Consider the following 13,818-nt stretch of genomic DNA (forward strand, 5'->3'; position numbering starts at 1 on the left):
CAGACTCACAGCTAGGTCTGCATGCATAACAGGGCTCCAGCAGCAAATGCTCCTCTACACTTACAAAGACCGTGACAGCCCTTTGTGATGTAATTAATTTGAGGCAATTAAAGCAGTCAAGTCAAGTGGGTCCCTGCACTGTGTGCCCTGGGCATGGCTGTGGTGCTGCAGAGGTACAGCCATGGCTGAGCCAGCTGCAAGGAGCAGCTCATGAGAAGGTCTAGCAGTGAAAGGTAAATGAGTTTGAAAGGGAAATGCTTGATAATGCTGGCAAGAGCTGCCACCTGGCACAGGTAGCAAAGGCAAAAAGATGCCTCTCCCTTCTGATCAAGTGAAATGCTGTCAGCTCCCATTGATTTCTGTGCACAGCTGAGAAATAAGGAGCTCTTGCTATGCTGTGAGGAGAAGGCAGAGCCAGATGTTGCAGTGGCATGGAGTCCTGGATCAACACTTGGGTAATGTCCCAAGGGCACTGGGACGCAGACAGGGTCAGCACAGGTCACTGAGAGCCTCTTTGCAAAAAATTGTGGGATACCTAATTGCAGTGAGTCATGCACTACTAACGCAGGCTGGCAAAAGTAGCTTAAAGTCACTAAGATCCTTGAACATTTTGCTTGCGGTTAACACTTGAAGGGTTTAAAGGCTCACAGCAATGATAGGCTGTGCAACAACCACTCATCCCATGCAGCTGGTGCCCAATATATCTCACTCGTGTTAGATGACTTGCAAGTGGTAACTGCTTAAAAGCATCCTGCCAGCCCCAGCCCCATGAGCCTGTCTGTATTCCTGACCTTCAACTTTCTAGCCTGGAGAATCATTTTATTCAAAATAGCCTGCTAAAGACATGCAAACAGTGCTGGTCAATGTGTGAAGAGCTAGGTTGTGGGTTAACAAGAAATCATGAGGATTTGGGTAGCGGGGATGGGAAAGGTGCTGATGTGCTCCCCTCTGCTAGGTGCCCAGGCAGGCACCACCGACCAGCCTGCAGTGCACAGAGCCCAGAAGGTGCGTGGGAAACCCGTCTGCAGCTCTGAGCATGCACATCAGAGGCAATCTTCTCTCCCCATTCACAGATGGAGCAGCCTTCACAGAGAAATAAGAGTGGCTTTGAGCACAGCTATCATGTGTAAGCATGTGAAATGAAGCACTTCATTTCCCTGCAAATCTCTTAATTTGTACAACCCAGGGATGCAACAGAGTGAGGCAGGATCCAAAACAGGAGGATAAAACAGGAGGCACTGCAGGTGCAGCTGTAACAGCCACCCACAGCGACAAGAGCTCAATCCTGTGGCAAAAAACTACATCCCATATCACCCTGATGGGAATTGAGAAGTGATGTGCTCAGGGTCTGGAGACACAGAAGAAGAACACTTCAACCTGCTACTGATTTCTGCACTGAGTGGGGTTTTTTATGTTTTAGGGTTTTTTTTCACTGATGCAGGTGTTGTATATTTTGGCATTTACAGTCTAGAAAGCAAGGGATGTGCAAGGGATGACGCTTCCTTTGGCTCTCCAAGAAAACAGCTATGGCTTCGACACCACTTCCAAAACCTGAAAAACCCTTCAGCAGCATGCAGTATCAAAAGGCCACAACACACTTCAAAGGCAGTTCCCCAGCCCACTGTGAACAGTCTGTTTCAAATATAAAGATTTTACAAGACCTCCAAATGTGCAGCAATGGTACAATAAAAATGTTCTGAAGCCACTAGGGCATTTTATGCTGCAGCTTCACGGTGACTTTTACGCAGTGGCTTCATGGGGGATTTTTCACGGCTGCTGCCATAAGCTTTTCTGTAATACGGCACAGCTGGCCTCAGCTACTGCTGGGAAATCAGCAGAGATGAAATAAAATATTTGCAGAGAGGCCGATCCGGGAAAGATGCTGTGTCCACATGCAGAGTTTATGTGAGGTGAGAGTAGTTTTGAAGAGTACTGAGTACTCCAGGAATAAGAGGAAAATTATCTAATCGTGGCGGAGGGCGCTGTCAGAGCGGCTCAGCGCGGCCAAGCGCAGGCAGGTAGGCAGGGGTGGGGAGCAGCGCAGCTGGGGCAGGACAAGCATTTCCCTTGGTGTGGCCAGCAGCCTCAGCCACCACAGTGATACAAACACATGATAAATGGAGTTACACTGGACCAGTCAGTCTGACAAGGGCAGAAAGGCATTGCTCGAGCTGCAAATGGGCAGTTTACTTTCCCATCTGTGTGGATTGTCCAGCTCATAGTTCACAAACGAGTTTCACCATGTCTAGTGCACACAGGCGACTCATGGGGGGTTACAAAAGCGACCCAGCCTTGGATTGCCTTGAGGCCCTGTCTCTCTGCAGAGACGACTCACGGGGAGCTGTGTAGACAGCTTAGCCCTGGGTTGTCTGATAAACTCTAAACTAAACAGGGCAGTGGCTGTGCCATTCAAAGAACCAAAACCTGAACCGAGCCTTGAAATGCCTTAACAAATAGTATGCCCTGAGTCTCAATCCAACCACTATTCAGTTGCCTGAGGAAGCAAGGTAAAAAAAATCCAAAACCTGGAGGGTTTCAGCTTCAGTTTCAAATGACAACCTTGTGTATTCTAACAATCACAGACCAACAAAGGAAAGATAAGGGGAAACTCCACTCAGATATACATAATCCATTTAGGCATATATCATAATCCACTCAGACATAGTCATACACACCATTCCACAAGTCAGGGGATAAAAACTCTAAGATTCAGGTTAGAAATGGGGGAGTCACTTCTCCAAGTATACAGTTGGCTTGTGAAGGAAACCCTTTCCCCCCCCTTGATCGGGACGCCGGTCGAGATAACTTCCCTGGGATTGAAAGCCCTTACCTGGAGGGGTAAGTGAATATTGTTTATGCTTTAAGTTTGTAAATGCGTGTGTGCTTGTGGTTGTAGTAATGTACTACTCTTGCCTTAAAAAATTGCAATAGTACATTCCTCCATTGTATCTGTTAAACCTGCAATAGTGGCGTGTTAAGTCTGTAAGTGAAGTTCAAATAAATCATTTGCTTGAACCTTGCAGTTAAGTCTGTGAGTGAAGTTCAAGTCGTTTGGTTGAACCTTGCAGTTAAGTCTGCAAGTGAAGTTCAAGTCGTTTGGTTGAACCTTGCAGTTAAGTCTGCAAGTGAAGTTCAAGTCGTTTGGTTGAACCTTGCAGTTAAGTCCTTTTCTGTCATTACCACCGTGGGCTTCCCTGCACACCCCCTCTCAGACCACCCCCTCTCGCTCAGGATCAGTGCTGGGGTGCAGCCCTCAGCAATCCCAACCCCATCCTCAGTCCCCACTGTTTGCTGAGTGCAGCCCCTTCCCATTGAGTGGTATAGCACTGGGCTACTAGAAAGCCTCCATTAAGCAAAGTGTTACTTTGGACCAAATCAAGCCAGAGAAAAGTATTTTGAAACAATAAAATGTGCTCTCCAACTGTGAAAGCAGGTGCCTGCTCAGTCTTTCTACTGCTTTAGACCAGGGAATTAAGCCCCTTTTTCTACATTAGAGCCGATTCCAGGAGAATTTCCCTCTGACATAAAATGCCAATGGCTACATCATTCTCAGGTAGGGTTTCATGAAACATACGAGCAATCAACGGTGGAAAAGGACAGCAGGCAGAGGAGCGCTGAGGCCTGCAAGAAGGGAAACAAAAGAAGGGAAGGAACCACTGCCCGAGAGGAACAGGTCCCTGCTCAGGGTGAAGTGCCACATCCACTGCTTACTTGACCCAACATCCTCCAGCCAGTTCTTACATCAAAAAGCCAATAGAGGAACAAACACCACACAGCCATCTCCCCTGTGCTCTGCAGGGTCCATCGCTGCTGCCCAGACCTTGTCCTGGTGACACAGAGGTCCCTGCAGAGAGGGACTGTCTCACTGGCACAGGTGACGCATCTGCTACCTGCTCCTCATCACAGGAAACAACCTGTGGAGGGCAAAATGCTTTATTTAAAAACTAGCACATGCTTTTGAGTCTTTTAACTAACACCTGTCATTTCTGGCAGTGCTTTTAGTTCAAAGTCTTTCTCTTTCAAGTACCCTGAACACAGTCATTCCCACCCACCTCGGCAGGGACCTCACAGCAGCACGTAAGGCACAGGAGGTAAATGCACAAAGCTCATCATACCTGAGGACAGATGCTCCACTGCTGGATTTTGAGGAGAAGCAAGGGTTTATCTCACTCGAATTACCCAGTCAGCGGGTGACCCAGCCTGTCCTGCAGCCCTCTCTAACCACACATTGGTACCCAGTGCCACCACCACCACCGTCACCGGATGGCAGGGCACATCTCCATCCACTGCAATGGCCCTGCACAACACAGACTGGAGCACTGGGCCAAACCCCTTGTGTCAGGCGGCCGTTTCAGCTGAGGCTGCCTGTAGCCTGGGGCATCCGCACTGTACAGCCCATGCCACAGCTGGGGATGGCTTACGGAGGGGAGCAGAGCCTCTGCCCCTGCTTGGTGACCCCCAAACTTCTGCTCTGCCACCGCACTGCTGGGAGGGGCTGGATGTTTCTAGTCAAGAGATGCCCTGAAAAGACTCAAGGGAACACGGTGCGTAGCAGAAAGAGGGCAGCAGCCCCAGGTGGGGCTGAAACAGTATCATGAGGACTTCGGCTCAGTTTGGTGACGCTGCCACAAGGGGGAAAAAAAGGACTTTACTGTCTTCACAGCAATGTGAAGACAGGCACTAGAAGTCAGCACTGAGCTATCACCAGTGAGAATAGAAGTTGCCCATCAGAGTAAGCAAGAAAATTTATATTATGTGGGAGTACAATTTATTGTAGAAAATCAGCTTTTTAAGGAGAATTTGAATTAGCATCTGCTGCTTCAGAGAGCTGACCCTTACCAGCACCAGCTGTCAGTGACTGTCACTATCCCCAGGTCCTTCCAGCTCTACCCCCATGTGTGCAGGATGGCAAATGCCACCACAGAGTCCACAGTGGCATAAACTCTATGCAGTGACATTTGCTGCTCTTTACATGCTGCCAGACAACCTTTCACGCTTCATCTTGTGTATCTTGTGAGAGTTTTTTGAAAGCTCCAGCAGAAATCTTTGCTGCCAGGCAGATGCAGCAAGAACTGAGGATGTGTGCTGACCTCCATGCTCAGAAAACACCTGGGATCAGCAACAGGAGTTTTGGCTGGAAATGGTGGGAGCCTGATTTTTTCCCTACAAGTCTTCTGGCCCCAAAACACTTTCCTAAATCCTCTAATTCCCAGCTATGAGGAGCTAGGCTGAGAAATACAGAATAGCCTCCCAGGAGGGAACAGGGCAGCTGGAGAGGAGGAGAGCATGACTGAGGACATTGAACCAAACTGCAAAGCAGCAGTGTGGTCAGCACAGCCATGCAGACTAGAATGTGGAGGTGCTGCACAGGATATACCTAACAGCAAATGATGGCAAGGAAACTTTTGTCTCTAGTCTAGTATCAGGTTTTGGCCCATGGAAGGTGCTTCTCTCCGTTTGGCTGTACTGCCCACAGCTTTTCTGATGATAATTTGGAGGATTTCCAAGAGCACTCTGCTGCAATGTTTTTGTTTGTTAATCTTGAGTGCCTTGCAATAAAGACAATTCAGTAGCATGTGTCTGTGTCCTCCCTGCAGTCACTCTCAAAATATTGGCAAAAAGATGATCGGATTATAACTGATGCAGAGGATAATGTGAAATATTACCCAGGCCAAATCCTCTTCCATGCTGAAGAGGTTCTCCCAAAAGGCATTTGTAAGAGGGAAGCTCTTCTCGGCATTTGGAGGGAAGTGATAACCTCTTCTGCCTACCACAGCCTGCCTGCCTTCCCCCAGGTAATCAAACTTGCTGCAGCAGTTCCAGGAATTGAAAAGGAGGTAGGGGGGACAAAGGATAAAGAAGCTCAAATGGCACAACTCTTGATGCAGCAGTAGAAAAGAAATGAGGAAAACTTCTCCTCAGCAGGTCCTGGGTGCTTTGTCTTTTCCAGACATCTCAGATCCAGGTCACAAGTAGTTATGTGAGAATTTCTAATGGTGGCAGAAGACCCAAGAGTTTGGGCAAAAAAAAAAAAAAGCAGAACAAATGAGTTATAAAGTTTACACAGAAATGTAATCAGTTAGAGGGAAAGCCTCTGAAAACCCATGCTCCAGTGAGATATCACCAGTACTCTGATGAAAATCACAGTACATGGATCGGGTCTAACTATTGTTACTATTGTGGTTTGCACATGTAAATACACTGAGGCGGAAATAGATTTGGCAAAGCAGACTTGTAAAGCCTAAATATATTGTAAATCAAGGTATTTAAGTTCTTGTTTGCATTTGTACCAAGGCCCTTTGGCATTAGACACTGCTCATAAATGAGCACATTAGAAACTTGTCTTACACGCAAACAACCAAGAAATGTAGCTGCCGCTCTGCCTCCCTCTTGGCAGAAACTGTTACGCACAGATGTGCTATTTGGTTAAGCCCCAGTTTGATGCGGTAACACTGAACACCTTGACTTCTATGTTAGAAAAAGCACCTGTAATAATGTGTTAATGTTGTTTTCCGCATTTTATTTCAGACTGAAGTCACACAGAGGGCGGTGCCTGAGGGAGCCGTTCCTGAGTGTACCTGAGCACAACCCAGCTGTACATGCTGCAGTGCACTGCTGTCCCATCTTCCAGCCTCATTCAGACATCCAGCTGCTGTGCAGTAAGGATATCCTTTAATTTACCAAAATCAGGGACTAAACAGGGTTCAGGCCAGCTTCTTACCAGACTAACCAGCCCACACATGCAAGGTGAGTGTGTTGGTACAATAGAGAGCAATGAAATGCATACGCACCAGCCGGGATACACCAGCACGCTCATTTTCCAAGGAACATCGAGTCCCTGCATATGGGAAATAACAACTAAGCAAAACCACTTAATTTAGTCTGATGGACACACAAGGCCATCTAGCTCCAGGTATAGAAAGATCACCAGCTTCTGCCTGCCAGCAGCAGGAGCTGCACAGTCATAGCTGCTGTACAAACAGCTCCAGCAACAGACTGACCCAGCCAGGGCTTCCCTGACCATAACCTGAGGGTGATCTAAGTTGTTTGCAAAGAAAGCCAAGTCTGGAATGAGCACTGACAGTCTGTGATGAATCCAGCCTCAACCTAGCCCATCACAAATGCTCAAGAAAGTTTAATGAAATACTTGGTCATTCAATGCCAGCAACCCTGGAGCAGGAGGGAGAATGAAACTACATGAGGCGGCCAGCTCATCACATCCCACTAGGGCAAACCACACAGGAGGATGGATGGATGAATGAAGGTGCAGACATAGTGACCATTTTTTGAATTGCAAAGTTATTTAGAATGCGGATGGGGATTTCCTGGAGGGCAGGAAGAGAAGGAATTAAGGAGGCTGTAACTCCCCCTTATCACCCACCGTCAAGGTGGTCTGGGTCATACCTGGTAGTTGAGGCTCCCCTCCCACCTTTGCAGAGCCTTGCTTTTGAGCTGTGCCACTGTCATCTCTATTTAACAGCTCTGCAACGTGCCTTGCAGTTTAGACAAGGGACAAATTGTGCCTGCCTGGTGGGTCAGCCAGCGGCGTACTGCCATCCTACCAGAGGACTGGGACAGGAGGCAGGATTTGGATGCTCAGCAGGTGTTGTATGCATCAGACCTCCTCCTGGAGAACAGCCTGCACCTCAGTGCACAGGAAAAGGGATCAAGCAGGAGGCTCCATGCAGGAGGCAGTGATGCTCTCTCCCTCGGAAGCTCCCCTGATCCTGAGCGGCCATGGAGGAGCCCCAGCTCCATTCCCCCTGAAGGATCAGCAGTGCCTATGCTAGCCCCAAACAGATGAATCCTTCAGTGTGGAGAAATTGTCCCCATTCATATGTCAAACACCAGATGTTAAATCTGACTGTCCAGTGCCTTGGGTCCCTGGCACAGCTGTGGGAGCACTCACGGCCCCAAGGCAGGCACCAGGATGCCTCGCAGAATCTCAGACTGTCGAGGGCTGCCAAAATGAAGGCCAAGTGATCCCACTCACGCATGTCACACAGGAAAACGAATGCCATGCTGTCTGCCGTCCAGAGATCAGGGCTAGAGTGAGATCAGCTGTGGAGATGGAATAACATCTCCTCCTAATATGGTTTGTCTGTAAAGTATATCAGACCTAAGAGCAGCCCAAAGTCTCCTTAGTGGGATGGTACAACCAGGGCAGAGGAGAGCAACCGGGGAAAATACTCCCTGACCTGACTGCGTACCCTGCCCTCCCCAGGAGCAAGCCATGGCCCCTCCATCCTCCCAGCTGTGCAGGGCCTTGGGGAGCACTGAAGCAGCTCAGCCTTGCTGCACTCTGCACTCCTGCCCCACCGTCACTGCACAAAGTGACCCCACTCACTCCAATTCACCTTATCCCCGGCGGGCATGAAATGCGTTCCCATCACAAGCACCTTCCTGGGAATGCAGGGACCTGAGCCTCAAAGGGAAAACCCGCGTTGGGGAAACCAGCCCCTGACCACATCAGTCTGGGAGAGCAGTGGTTGTTGGTCTCCCAACACCATATTAGCAAAGCTTTGGACCTCATAGGAGTCCAAAAATTGTAACTGTTGTGTAAGAACAGAGGTGATCTCTGTGATCTTGAAGAGGTCCCTGTAATAGCAAGCTGAAATTCAGGAAACAGAGGAGCAACAGCTCATTAGACACATAAGAGCAGTTCCAAGAGGAAAGCTGGGAGAAACTCTGGCCCCTTCTGCTCCTTCCATCCCTTCAGGACCAGCCTTCACAATGCTCCAGGGCTGGAGCTAGCACAAGTTTTACCTACAAATCCCAGGGAGTCAGAGCTTCATCCCTCTGCCTTTTCCCATCCAAACTCCAGGGCACCAGCAGGGAGCATCTGGATTGCTTCCCCTGCCCTGGACAGTGACACTGTTTGGGCCAGAAACACCAGACATGGTAGCTAACGACCCAGGACAGCACCTCAGTCCCCTTTCAGCACCACTCCTCAAACTGTCCCTGCAATTTACCCCTGTGCAGGGGAAAAGCTGATAGCAACTCACAAATCCTCCTAGGCTGGTAGAGAGCTCAGCAAGGGATGACCCTCCATGAGCAGAGCAGCTATAAACCCAGTATCTGTGTAAGGGATCCTGGATGAGGGAAAACAAACCGGTGATTTCAGCCCCCGGAGTCTCACTTTCACACAAAGCAGCCAAGAGCAAAGCCATACTGACTCAGAAAGGACAACTGAAGTTTTATATTGCAAAAAACCAGGAAGAAAGGAGACCAAAATGCCAAGAAAGCTCAGAGAAGTCTCCAAATGCGTTGGCCGAGTTTGGGTGGGTCTTTCACTGGTGGGGACAGATAGCAGGAAGAGTGAAAAAAGCAGTTGGGGACCAGCTGGGAATCTGGATATCACATTTGCATGTGTCCAAGACCATGAGTGCTGGAACAGAGGGATTTAAATGCAACTTTCCTAGGAACAATAGGTGACCCAGGGACCGCTGTGTCCTTCACAGCACAACCACCTCATCAATGCTTTTTCTCAGGAGCTGCTGCCATTTGTGTGTGCTCGTGGCTGTCACTGTGGCTCCGAGAGGACCCGGGCTCAGCATGATCCTGCAAATGCTTGGTCTCCTTTGGGCTGATCCCAAAGTCAGGGCAGCTTCTCATAAGCTAATCTGAATTTCTATGTGACCACGATAACATTTGCAGTGGAGACAAGATATATGCTATATCATGACTACTTCTGGGTATTAAAGGGGGTCGTGCATGGAGATAAGTAAACCAAGTCAAGTAAGTGGGAGTCATGTCTTACCCTGAGCTTGCACGTGTTTCTAGACCTGACCCAGATCAAGAATGCAGACACATTCATAAGATTCTTTTCTTTTATCAATTTTGGCTGCATTTGTACGCGCTCTTCCCTACATGGAGGAAGCAGCACTTTATTACATTTTTAAAATGTGAAACATAGACAAACTTATACTTCCAGCTCGAAGCAGAAGGGAGCCCATGGCTGCTGGCCAACCTGGTCTCAAAACTGCCCCAGCAAAAGTGGAACATGCCGAAGGGGCCCTGCACAGACCAGGGGAGGCAGCAGACAGTCAATACAGTGCACAGCTGGCAGGATGCACAGCCGGCAGGGTGCACAGCTCGGCTCAAGAGACACAAGAGATTTGACTGGTTCAGTTGAGGTTTGAGTAACCAAATACAACCAAATTCACATAGCACTGGCATAAATCCTCATATCAAAGGGGAAAAGAAGTCTTTTTTGCCCTGTATTTAATAGAATAATAATGGTTACTACCTTTGCAGTAACTTCAGAAGGCCCCTATGCAGAACACGAGCCCTGTAGCAGTGGTGGTGTTTGAATGATTAAACAGATCTGTTTCATATCTCAGAGGGCTCCTACCTTCATCCATTATTGACTGTGCAGTTCCTAGTCCTGTTACAAATCATGCGGGCTGGAACTCCCATCTATAGCTCTAACAGCATCTGACAAATGTGAAAAACCCTGAAACTAAGGGCACCAGGAGATGAGCGATCTCAATGATCTCTGTTTTACTGATGAGGACAATAAGGGGAACAGAAACAGCAAAACTACAACCACAAACAACCCTCTGAGCCAGGGCTGTGAACCTGGCAGTGCCCACGCTGCTCTTGGAACACGCCTCCAGACACCTCCTCTAACGACTCCAGCAGGACACAGACTGTATGGTAGACCAGCTTTCCCTAATGGCAGCCCCATGGGCACTGAGATTTCCTGATAAACAAACACGTTGGTATAACATTTTTCAAAAGGTTTAAACACCAAAAAAAGGAAGTACCAGGTTGGGATCAAAAGGTCCAGGAAACTGATGGATTGGCCAGAAATTATCCCCCATCCCATTCCCCCTTCCTTTCCCTGGCATGGGTCAATACCAACCCAACTAGCACCTTGGTGACAGAGGAGTGACAGGAGTGTGACAGTTCCAGCATAGATGCCTGGAGAGAGACCTGCACACACCTACCAAATGCTGGAGATTGAAACACCATGGCCGAGCCATGCCCAGCAGAAGCACCCACCTCCCCAGTCAGCATCACTGCATTCGCACAGGGCTTGTGCCAATGTGTCCTTTGAGTTGCATGCAGAGAGTAGCAAGGGGATTCAAGGACACCAGTGGGTTGTCCCTGCTTTGTTTGTGGAGACTGCCAAATGAATGACCTTCTTGCTCCCTGTGGGCCACGCACAAATACAGCACTTTGCCAACAGCTTCACCATCAGTGCTCACCAAGGGACCGCTGGCACTCACTGGAGTCACGCAGTCGACGGGCACCTCCATCTCACCCGGAGAGCAACAGGAAAAGCAGCTTCCAGACCACACTTTTCCAAAGATGTCTAGGGGCCAGCCACAAAATGCGGATTTAGAGCAATCTTTAGAGCAAAACACATATATTTGAGGGTGCTTGGGTTGGGGTTTTAGAGCTCAGCCAGCCCTTGTTAGAGCTGCTAACATAAAATCTGTCTTCATTGCACAATTAAGCCTCCACATGAGGATTTGCTCCTAACCCGAGTCCTCACCACACTCAAAAGCACGTATCTCAGGGGGGCCTTGCTTTGTACACCCACTGCCCTATTGCAGGGACAGCCACAACTGGTGCTCACCAATCTTTCCAGGTGCTATTACAGTCACCCCATGTGGCTCAAGCAAAATTGGGTTCACACAGCAGGATTAGATACAAGATGCATCTGAAAGCACCCAGATAGCAGAATGTAAAAGTTGAGAACAAAGAAGAAACTACATAAGTATCCAGGGAAGGAGTTAGAGGAGGAAACAGCTCTTGGTTAGTACCAGCGATGCAGGATGGATGAGCTGGGAAGCTGGGAAGCATCACCTAATTGCAGTGGTTGCCCAAATGCAAACCGCTGAAGCAAGCAATGGGCCTGGCAGGCATCTCCCACACACCCGTGTCCAGCAGGAGACACCCCAGGAGAGATGGGTGCTTCTCGCTTCCCACTGGCATAAATCAGAAGCAATTCCCTGTAGTCCACAGAGCTAAAGCAGGGAACTTGGAGGAAGAGCAACCCCATCGTGTGCAAGCAACCAACACAATATTCAGCTGCTATCAAAATAATCCTGAGTTTAGCTTTGGCATTTCTCAGCACCGGCCCCTTCCTCACACTGCGTTTTTTTCTAGGCACCTGGTTGATCTCGCTCTGTCTTTACCCTCCTTGAGTATTGCTGGGGAAAGGCAACCAGCTGAACCCCAAACAACCTGGATAACATTTTGTTACCGCCAGTCTGAAATATCTCAGATGCTGTGGTGCGTGATACCACCGCACAGATTCTTCTGCTAATATGCCATCCAACCCAAATAAACTTTGGCTTCACTTTGGCATTGATCTCTGAATCGAGGAGCTCTGCCGTTTCCCTGGGCAGCCGACCCTCCCGCAGGAATTTAACCCTCCCTGGCCTCCCTGCTTTCCACGACACAATGGTTTTGCTCAGGCAACATTAGGCATTTGCACTCTTCAGTGCGATGTAAGGAGGGGCAGGATGGCTTTTTGTATCACCGGTCCTGGGATGCAAACAGCCTTGACATCTCGCATGCCCAGCTGGCTCACGGCCAGGCAGGGGGGAGCCAGCTAAACAAGCCACAGCTACCAAAATGCTGCTGCTTTAAAAAGGCTCTTCACTGGCTGCAGTCAAAACCACGCTATGCCTAACGTCACCGAGTAACAGAAATAGCAGGCATGAGTGAAGGAAAGAGAATGAGAGTATTAACAGCGCACAGATTTCAAACATACTTGGCTAGGTAGCACGCTGCCTTCCTGCTGCTGCCTTTCCAGATGCGACGGAGCACGGGGATCTCTCGCTGTCTGCCCATGAAGGAGGATTGTCTTTTTTCTTTTTTCCCCTTTTTTTCATTTTAAAAGTTTCAGCTTTAATACTACTAGATTCATTTTTATTTTATTTCTTGTAGGAAACTTCATCTGCTGGATTTAAAGGCAAGGTTTGAGCAGGAGAAATTCATTTATGTTTGCAGCTACTGAATGTGCATGGTACTCCTGTGTAATGATAATGTAGAGGGAAAGGCAGGTTTGGCTCAGAAAATTGCTTAGACCGTAAGATACTTGAATGGCTGCTTGGAATAACAAGCTCTCTATTGTATGTGTGTGCATGTGTGTGATTGTGTGCATTTATGTACGAGCGCAGCAATGACAGTAACTTTAAAATTATGCAAGGTTTCCCCAGTTTGCTTAATTTTACTTCTCTAGGAGTGAGAACTTGCCTAGTTGTGGGCTCTGTCTGGAGACAGGTGAAGTGTCCGAATTGAATTAGTGCTGTAGTAATTTTATGAATGAAGCAAAACGCAGGTTCAGTGGAAGAGGAGCAGAGCGGGGAGATGCGGTGTGTTGAGCTCTCTCTGGCAGGAGCTGTCACACCAGGGAACCGCACAGACTTGCACGGGCACAGCATGGATCTGCTGCTACAAGTGCCTGGAACACAAAGTGAGGCAGCTGCAAGAAGACAGCAGCTAAGCCATGGAAACATGCTCCTGAAAACGAGCGATCACAAATCCAACTGAGCTTGATAGTTGCATGAGTGACCAGCTCCAGGCTTAGCTGGAGCATCCCATGCAGAGCCATTCGTTTCCGACCAAGTGTGCCAGCGATAGTGTGGCAGAGAAGCAGGCAGACCTCCCTGAGCATCCATGTCTCCTTCATGCATGACGCTTTTGCTGCCAGCACAGCTCGTACATGAACATCAATAAAGTGGATGATGAGGGAGCAAGTCGGTGCATGGACAGGCGGGCTACACATGCCCAAAGCCAAGCAGGAGGGGATCGCACAGCATGGCAGGGGAGGGAGGAGGCAGACTTGGGTTTGCAAGG

The 13,818-nt window shown here is 48.8% G+C and overlaps 2 protein-coding genes across 4 annotated transcripts in view; one reads left to right on the top strand and one right to left on the bottom strand.

The window, feature by feature from the left end:
* CD7 (CD7 molecule) overlaps positions 1 to 13,818 on the bottom strand; it is a 199,558-nt gene that overhangs the window by 74,835 nt on the left and 110,905 nt on the right. The gene's annotated exons all lie outside the window — the stretch shown is intronic.
* LOC128151119 (urotensin-2 receptor-like) overlaps positions 12,690 to 13,818 on the top strand; it is a 4,472-nt gene continuing 3,343 nt past the window's right edge. The window contains exon 1 of the mRNA XM_052808186.1: positions 12,690 to 12,936. The gene's annotated coding sequence lies outside the window, so the exon portion shown is untranslated. The remainder of the gene's footprint in view (positions 12,937 to 13,818) is intronic.

Source organism: Harpia harpyja, chromosome 14 (assembly GCF_026419915.1).
Source record: "Harpia harpyja isolate bHarHar1 chromosome 14, bHarHar1 primary haplotype, whole genome shotgun sequence".
NCBI classification, from domain to species: Eukaryota; Metazoa; Chordata; class Aves; order Accipitriformes; family Accipitridae; genus Harpia; species Harpia harpyja.